The sequence below is a fragment of the Pecten maximus genome, unplaced genomic scaffold (genome assembly GCF_902652985.1).
Source record: "Pecten maximus unplaced genomic scaffold, xPecMax1.1, whole genome shotgun sequence".
Classification (NCBI taxonomy): Eukaryota; Metazoa; Mollusca; class Bivalvia; order Pectinida; family Pectinidae; genus Pecten; species Pecten maximus.
This window is the reverse complement of record NW_022979295.1, coordinates 23,571-34,114: the sequence shown is the minus strand read 5'-3', so window position 1 is coordinate 34,114 and position 10,544 is coordinate 23,571.

Genomic DNA, 10,544 nt, shown 5'->3' with positions numbered 1-10,544 from the left:
AACGACGCGAGCATGTATGTATATTTGTTTCAAAACTAATTAAAAAGAGAAGAAAACGATCGGGAACTCGGCTCTACTGTAATAATAATGTTACTTACTGACTAGAGTTGTGTGCATTGAAACTATCTTTATTCTGATTTTAAACAGCCCTTATATACCTCAAAACAAAGACGTAGCTGTACCGTTTAAGCACATACGCTTGGTCTTGCACAACATTTTCCTAAGTATGTCCACCCTTCGAACATTCAGATCCCTCTAGCTACGTATACGTGCCTGATACAGTACAATGACAATACCACCCAAATAGAACATTGAATCTATCTTTTGTCCTTCCTGTCTATTTGTTCTTTCCTACTGTACATAAGTTTTGTTTTCCTCGATCTGTTCTTCTAAAAACATTATATTTGTATGACCACATAAAAAAAATAGCCTGCACCTTGTAGAAATTAGGGAGATGAAACAGGCACATGGTATATTTCTAACACCATCGCGAGTTCTCTCTTTAATCAAGAAATGTACGCCAATAACTAGCTATGACAATATATGGTGACGTTTTATAGGTAACAATTGGGTCATGATGACTAGCATATTTTTTCTATTATAGAAATACTGCTGTATGGCTGAATTAGAATGTAACATGACGTGCATTCTTACGATCATTAATGAATAGGTGTGATTTAAAATGATATAACATATCCGTTTAACAAGGAGTGCAGTGTTGACGAATACCGAGGCTGATACAAGAGATAGAAATGTATTATGGTATCTGTGACAGAGGTGTTAGAATGACAGATAACTGTCACCAATTCCAAAAGTTGTTCAACTTGTTAAATGTAGAACATAATTTAAATGTGGTATGGGGTCGGTGTAAGGTGTCGGCGGATACAGGGTGATAAGTCACTTTAAAGTAATATAAGAAACTACTACATTACTATACGAGGACATGCTGGCTGTCCTTGACCTTGTCATAAACTCAAAGGTGACATTTATTGAGTTGACGTAATTGTAGTAAGTCTGTCCATTGGCTGCCTAGTGAATGTCCTAACACAGACCTGGGCGGTGCTCGTACCCCCCGCTACACTAAAGATCGATGTCCCTCCCACCGTCACTCCATCACAAAGAAGTACTGGTACCTTGTCAATTCTGCTCTCTCACCATGGTGTCCTATTTATTAGAAGAAAATTATGGTGTCTACCTCTAAGTGCGTGTCTTTTTACATGTTAAACGATTCGTTACATTTTAAATCGTTAATGTTTCAACCCTTTAACTTTTTATACTTAATTTTTACACACCTGAGGTAAAAAAAAAACTGGTGTGTCATTTTACAAACGTGACATTTGAAAAAGCTAAAAAGCTAAACACAAAAAACAAAAACGTTGTTTTTAAGGTTCCCACCGCTGTATTGTTTTGTTTAGGAGATATAAAGGGTCAAAGTTGTTCACCAATCAATTTGAAATACTGAAGTGTTTGCACGAAAGTTGGTACCTAATATATAAATGAATCATGTATCCGAAATTTAAAATGCCTGGAAAGATTAAACACCCTTAATTTGAGGTCATTTCATCATATGATTTTATTCGTTCATAACCATTTGGTATTGAAGGGATCGTAAACAAAATTAAATTACGGTCATATATTGAAATATCCATTGCAGTTTATAAACACATGTTTTCGCAAATAAGAATATTGATATGTTATTGATTTAAGGTTTGTATTCAAAACCTCAGTAAGACTTTGTTTTACTGGACATCTTACCAAACAGGGATATTGGACATGTTTGCTCCAGTAAAGCAGACAAACATACCCAGATGAAGTTTACATGGTTACAATACCAAAATGATGAGTTATTGTTTGACTTTCATATTGACAGAATGAAGATAGACTGTCACTGGGATATTTGACCATAATGTAGGAACCAGAATGAGAGGCAACTCACAAAAACTACGGAAACAATAATCTATATTGGATACCCGCAAATACTTCTTTGGACTTGAAATCGCTGATATATGAAACAGACTTACTGATTCTGTCTAGAGGCGACAACCATCAAAGGCTTTGACATTAATTTGGACAACTATTAAAAGTGCTTGAAACTAAAATTTAACCACCCTGCTGGCTTCGTATCTTTTGCCATGAGTGACTATTAGTTCCAATTAGTACCTCAGGGGACCGCGGTGGCCGAGTGGTTAAGGTGTCCCGACACTTTATCACTAACCCTCCACCCCTGGGTTGCGAGTTCGAAACTTACGTAGGTCAGTTGCCAGGTACTGACTGTAGGCCGGTGTTTTTCTCCGGGTACTCCGGCTTTCCTCCACCTTTAAAACCTGGCACGTCCTTAAATGACCCTGGCTGTTAATAAGACGTTAAACAAAACAAAAAAACAAAAAAAAAATCCAATTAATTTCACTTTTGATTGATATAGAGGAATAACAATGCTTCCGTCCATTTTATATCCTATGTATCCTGACGACGCACGACGACGGACACGGGTCATTTGATACTTCGCTTCAGGTGACTTAAGAAACGAACATTCCTTTCTAACAGAAATATCATATTTCATATTAGGGTGTTTTGAGAATGAGAACAAAATTGAGTGACAAAGAAACCTAAAGCATTCACCATGTGATAAATGTCATTGTCTGTTTTAACTTGTATACTAAGGGAGATAACTCGTATCGACAGTATTATACCTGGCAATAAAAGAAAACGTGCACAAAGCGGGAACTAATCATTATCTGGATATATTTGAGGTTTCTGTCCCCATACCAAACTAACTGTTGTACTGAGGTATCTGTCCCCATACCAAACTAACTGTTGTACTGAGGTTTCTGTCCCCATACCAAACTAACTGTTGTACTGAGGTATCTCTCCCCATACCAAACTAACTGTTGTACTGAGGTATCTGTCCCCATACCAAACCAACTGTTGTACTGAGGTATCTGTCCCCATACCAAACTAACTGTTGTACTGAGGTATCTGTCCCCATACCAAACTAACTGTTGTACTGAGGTTTCTGTCCCCATACCAAACTAACTGTTGTACTGAGGTATCTGTCCCCATACCAAACTAACTGTTGTACTGAGGTATCTGTCCCCATACCAAACTAACTGTTGTACTGAGGTATCTGTCCCCATACCAAACTAGCTGTTGTACTGAGGTATCTGTCCCCATACCAAACTAACTGTTGTACTGAGGTATCTGTCCCCATACCAAACTAACTGTTATACTGAGGTATCTGTCCCCATACCAAACTAACTGTTGTACTGAGGTATCTGTCCCCATACCAAACTAACTGGTGTACTGAGGTATCTGTCCCAATACCAAACTAACTGTTGTACTGAGGTATCTGTCCACATACCAAACTAACTGGTGTACTGAGGTTTCTCTCCCCATACCAAACTAACTGTTGTACTGAGGTATCTGTCCCCATGCCAAACTAACTGTTGTACTGAGGTATCTGTCCACATACCAAACTAACTGTTGTACTGAGGTATCTGTCCCCATACCAAACTAACTGTTGTACTGAGGTATCTGTCCCCATACCAAACTAACTGTTGTACTGAGGTATCTGTCCACATACCAAACTAACTGTTGTACTGAGGTATCTGTCTCCATACCAAACTAGCTGTTGTACTGAGGTATCTGTCCCCATACCAAACTAACTGTTGTACTGAGGTATCTGTCCCCATACCAAACTAACTGATGTACTGAGGTATCTGTCCCCATACCAAACTAACTGTTGTACTGAGGTATCTGTCCCCATACCAAACTAACTGTTGTACTGAGGTATCTGTCCCCATACCAAATTAACTGTTGTACTGAGGTATCTGTCCCCATACCAAACTAACTGTTGTACTGAGGTATCTGTCCCCATACCAAACTAACTGTTGTACTGAGGTTTCTGTCCCCATACCAAACTAACTGTTGTACTGAGGTATCTGTCCCCATACCAAACTAGCTGTTGTACTGAGGTATCTGTCCCCATACCAAACTAACTGTTGTACTGAGGTATCTGTCCCCATACCAAACTAACTGTTGTACTGAGGTTTCTCTCCCCATACCAAACTAACTGTTGTACTGAGGTTTCTCTCCCCATACCAAACTAACTGTTGTACTGAGGTTTCTGTCCCCATACCAAACTAACTGTTGTACTGAGGTATCTGTCCCCATACCAAACTAACTGATGTACTGAGGTATCTCTCCCCATACCAAACTAACTGTTGTACTGAGGTATCTGTCCCCATACCAAACTAACTGTTGTACTGAGGTTTCTGTCCCCATACCAAACTAACTGTTGTACTGAGGTATCTGTCCCCATACCAAACTAGCTGTTGTACTGAGTATCTCTCCCCATACCAAACTAACTGTTGTACTGAGGTATCTGTCCCCATACCAAACTAACTGTTGTACTGAGGTTTCCTTCCACGTACCAAACTAACTGTTGTACTGAGGTATCTGTCCCCATACCAAACTAACTTGTACTGAGGTATCTGTCCCCATACCAAACTAACTGTTGTACTGAGGTTTCTGTCCCCATACCAAACTAACTGTTGAACTGAGGTATCTGTCCCTATACCAAACTAACTGTTGTACTGAGGTATCTGTCCCCATACCAAACTAACTGTTGTACTGAGGTATCTGTCCCCATACCAAACTAGCTGTTGTACTGAGGTTTCTCTCCCCATACCAAACTAACTGTTGTACTGAGGTTTCCTTCCACGTACCAAACTAACTGTTGTACTGAGGTATCTGACCCGATACCAAACTAACTTGTACTGAGGTATCTGTCCCCATACCAAATTAACTGTTGTACTGAGGTATCTGTCCCCATACCAAACTAACTGTTGTACTGAGGTATCTGTCCCCATACCAAACTAACTGTTGTACTGAGGTTTCTGTCCCCATACCAAACTAACTGTTGTACTGAGGTATCTGTCCCCATACCAAACTAGCTGTTGTACTGAGGTATCTGTCCCCATACCAAACTAACTGTTGTACTGACGTATCTGTCCCCATACCAAACTAACTGTTGTACTGAGGTTTCTCTCCCCATACCAAACTAACTGTTGTACTGAGGTTTCTCTCCCCATACCAAACTAACTGTTGTACTGAGGTTTCTGTCCCCATACCAAACTAACTGTTGTACTGAGGTATCTGTCCCCATACCAAACTAACTGATGTACTGAGGTATCTCTCCCCATACCAAACTAACTGTTGTACTGAGGTATCTGTCCCCATACCAAACTAACTGTTGTACTGAGGTTTCTGTCCCCATACCAAACTAACTGTTGTACTGAGGTATCTGTCCCTATACCAAACTAACTGTTGTACTGAGGTATCTGTCCCCATACCAAACTAACTGTTGTACTGAGGTATCTGTCCCCATACCAAACTAGCTGTTGTACTGAGGTTTCTCTCCCCATACCAAACTAACTGTTGTACTGAGGTTTCCTTCCACGTACCAAACTAACTGTTGTACTGAGGTATCTGACCCGATACCAAACTAACTTGTACTGAGGTATCTGTCCCCATACCAAACTAACTGTTGTACTGAGGTATCTGTCCCCATACCAAACTAACTGTTGTACTGAGGTTTCTGTCCCCATACCAAACTAACTATTGTACTGAGGTATCTGTCCCCATACCAAACTAACTGGTGTACTGAGGTATCTGTCCCCATACCAAACTAACTATTGCACTGAGGTATCTGTCCCCATACCAAACTAACTGTTGTACTGAGGTTTCTGTCCCCATACCAAACTAACTATTGTACTGAGGTTTCTGTCCCCATACCAAACTAACTATTGTACTGAGGTATCTGTCCCCATACCAAACTAACTGGTGTACTGAGGTATCTGTCCCCATACCAAACTAACTGTTGTACTGAGGTATCTCTCCCCATACCAAACTAACTGTTGTACTGAGGTTTCTCTCCCCATACCAAACTCTGATTGGTGGCCATCTTGGATTTCGGGCCGACCCGAAAAATTACAACACTTGGTCAGGACCATCTCAGGATCATTTCGGGGAAGTTATAGGTCAATTCCGCAGGTGAAACTTGAGAAGTTTAGAATAGGTTTTGTTCAGAAAAACCATCATTGCGCAATCATTTTACAAAATGGCTGATGTGACTGCAATGTCAAAGTTTACGAGGTCGAAAAATAACAGCACATTGTTGGCTTCCCTTCCTTAACATCCTTATTTAAAGTTTCTTCCTTTTGATATGTTTTTCACGATAGCGACCATGGCGTCAATCTTTTATTTTGGACTAACCCGAAAAATAACAACACTTATATAATTAGTCAGGACAATCTCCAAGTCATTTGCGGCACGTTTGAGCTGAATCCAACAAGTTGAGCTTGGGAAGAGTTTTGAAATGTGAAAAGCTTAGGGGTGGCGAAGGCGCATGGCGCAAGACGTCGACAGACGAAGGACTATGGCCATGACCTTAAAAGGAGAAGCTTTACCTTTAGATAATATTGTAAGATTTAAATGACAATTCCATGGTTTAGACTAGACGTGCACTATGCATAAAAATAAAAATAATTTTACTCGTTCGATTCATTTTTTTTTTTCTATCCATACATGTACCTTAAAATTTTCTTTTATTTACATCACATGTGTCACAATGTGGGATGCTTCACATTTCTGAATATAGCAATGATTTGGTAACGGGTTTTACTGTACCTAATCTACAGAGCTGGAGTCTGATATTGTACAATCCCAGATACTGTTAACACGAATGGTGATGGGACTATAAGAGTATGGTTTGTAAATATAAACGTATATGCATGTATAGCCAGTAGAATATGGAATCACGGAGAATATAGACTCTTCAACATCAAGGTTCACCTAGGTTTGTACGTATAACGTAAACAGCAGCGACAACTAACAATTAAGCTGCGTGTTAAGCGTGATGATTTCAATATCCCCATCGTAATAATACCATTTCTAGATAGTACCATCCCTGCTTCCCCATACCTACGACGGTTTCTTGTTCAATTCGATTCGATATACAAAGCGACTTCTTCCTTACATTAACTACGCAGCTCTAGTTTTACATTGTTCAATAATGTCAACGCGACTCGTGACGTCACTGTATTGGACCTATGATCTATTAATACATTTAGATATAAAGAGAAAGTGCCTGTTATTTAAACTAAAATAAACGTCGCGTGAAGATAACAAAATTATGTTTATCTACCCCGTTACAGACACACCGATATTAATTGCTATCATATGATGTCTGTTTACGTCATATATCACTTTTATTTAGGTAAAAATAGACCTGCCATCTGGTACTATTTATATTAACATTTTATTTTATAAACCTTTTGTGATGCTTTTACAAGGTTTTTGTTGTGAAAAAGTATAAAAATCCAAAGATGGTGAATAGTCGTCCAAATGTAAAATTTAATAAGTCAAACGTTCAAAGTTTCGGCAGGCGATTAACGGAATATCCGAAAATCGACCCGTGCAGTCCGAACTCTAGGTTCTAATTAATTTTACAAAACGTTACACATAGTATTTAAGCTAGAGTTAATACAAATGATTGACAGGTGGCATTTTAGTACTCAGATTGCCATATTTCAGACAGGTGAGATAATGACCTTAATTGTCCTTTGTCCGAGGCTAGGTGTCATACCTGGCCGGACCAGTTAAGTAACTCATTTAACATCAAAAGGTAAAAGTACATACATATTGCGCGGTTTAATCCGATAACAAAGAGAAAAAGGGAATTATACATATCACTTTCAAAAGACAGACAGCTGGTTGAGATGTAATTAAATAATTTGTAAATGTAACATTTTTACAAAGAGAAATTAGACGGCGGAGAAATCCAAAATTATGGAAAATGTAAAATGTCCAATAATGTTTATATTACAACAAATTTCATAAAATTCACTATGAAAATGCTATGTGACACCTAACAACGTTTAAAGAGGTGTATTCACCCATATATTCTTCATACATATAAATGGACAAGAAACAAATGGGATTTATCTCCGACATCTTGCCAATCTTAAACTCAAAGTATAAAATGAAAGACTTCATACAGTACTATATTCGATATGCTACTGTTAGTACTGTTACTGTTAGTAAACGAAGCTGTCGCTATACAAGAGGATATATTACAAAATTGCTCGAGAGACTGAACAGGAATAATGATTTCATTCGAATTCGGTGTGTCATTTGTCCTTATAACGAACCCTATTACATACTTAAAACATGTTAATATGCAAAAGGCTTACGTGCCTTCCGGTGGAACAATATACTATATGTAAGCTGTGTAGAAAACCGTAAGATTTTTGTTACAGAACTTCCAGTACTTTGATGTTAAGAGATACATTCTTCACAAAAAATTGTTGATTATTATGGCGTACAGCTTTATTTGATCATGTTTAACCTGTCAGAAGAGCTCCTACTCCAGCCAATATTCAAAGGAAATTCTCAGATTTTGAATTTGACAGTGATGTTTAACAGAACAGTTAACAAAAGACTGCGTACCTTCTAAAAATCAGCTGGAATCTACTTCTGTGCTGAAGAGATGTGAAAAAACAGATCAGATGCGATTCTTAATCGCAATGAACATTTAATTCTACAATTCACTAGGTAAATATGTCCACGTTAGTTCGATTTATTTTCTTCCTTTGTTATTTTGTACTCTCAAATTTGAGGAATAAAGAATGACGACAACAAGAACGACGACGATGACGATGATGATGACTTCTGTCCATTCGATATCAGCCCCTAACTTCAATCTGGACTCAGTGTCACAAACACAATTTCAATATCCCCTATGGAACAAATTCGTGATATTTGTGTTGTCCTAAGTTCTCTATATTTATAGTAATGCATCTCTGACAATGGACACAGACACGGGTAGCATTTTGATTTATTTGCTGAAAAAAGTCACCATTTGTCTTCTAACACGACAGCAATAAAAAAAGAAAGAAAATCATCAATATAATATAGTTGCATTCACACAACATTAGAAACTGCACTCAAAATATGATTAATATAACACATAACTAGCCGAAGTGGGATTGACAAAAAAAACTATAATGACCTTGATGGTAAAATTATCATAAATGTCTTCCCCACATTATATTCTTTGACAATATACAAATATATACATCACATTTGATTCCACAGTCACACCTTATTCGCAATATCAAGATTCCGGTGATTGATGTTGACAGATGACAGAAAATTTCACACGCACGGTTTGGAAATGTGCAGAAACGAAAATATTATAATTTCGTCGTAAAGTGACAATGCATAGCTGATCTAGATTTCAAGGCAGGTGTAGTCGTTTAAGCCGGTGACACTTATGGTTCTAGAACACCTGGGCACGTATTCATGAAAAAGTACTCATGCTCAAACTCAAGGTTTTGTGCTAAAAAATAAACTCTCATGCTCAAGTCGTATTCATGAAAAATTCTGTGCTCAAGATTTGAGCACGTTCTAAAGTTTTCTTGAGTATGGTATTGCCCATGTTCATGGCACTTTTCTTCACCATGGCGGCAGGACGTTTTGTAAATAGAGAAGTGAGATAAGTGGTCATACCAAGGCCAAGGCTTATAATGGATCGCCAGAACCCCCTAGAATTCCTTTCAGATGAAGAACTGTTCCAGCGTTTTCGCTTTCGGACGGACACCATCGTATATATCGGTCTGGTGGCGGGTTCCATTACCCATAGAACGCTCAGAAGCGTGTCCCTCCCACCCCTGTTGCAAGTCCTTATTTGTTTGAGGTTCTTGGCGACAGGGGCCTTCTAACAATTGATAGGCGACTCTGTTAAGATTTCTCAGCCGACAGTCAGCAGAGTTGTGCGGCGAGTTGTCGGTGCCCTTGCAAGAAGCATCCGTAACTTTGTCACATTCCCGAAAGGAGAAGATGGTTACAAAACAAAGCAACAGTTTGGGGCAATTGCAGGTTAGTCAGTTTTGTAATCATCTTTTTTGTAGATAAAATTTACATGTCTTATTAAATACGCATTACAGCGTCCTCAAATTGGATTCCAGTCTTCAACGTCAATGTATCGGAAATGACGTCACACATGACGCGGGTCTTATTATTGAAAAGAACGCCAACAAGCTCTTACAAGCCTGTGGAAGAAATAACACCAACAAACGACTTGAAATGCGATATGTAGATCTAGTTTTTAATGATAATAAAAAAAAAACATTTTTTAGATATGTATACTTGTAGCTGCTTGATGCACATGTCAAACTTGAATAATTAACTTAAAAAACTTTAATATTACAGATCCCCGAACCACATTTATAACAATTTTTATCCAAGTAAATTCATAGTGCAAATACTTGAAATACACATTCCAATAGATATCACAGATTATCACAGTATCTTGATTTTTCACAACACAACACAAATTTTAAAGGTAATGAATACATATTTCAAAGATTCCATGAAAGCTGAAGAACAGTTTATTCAGATTGCAAAAATTATTTCATTAATAAGCACACTGTATAATTTTGATTAATAAAAAAAATAAAGGTGTTTTTACATCTTCATACCTA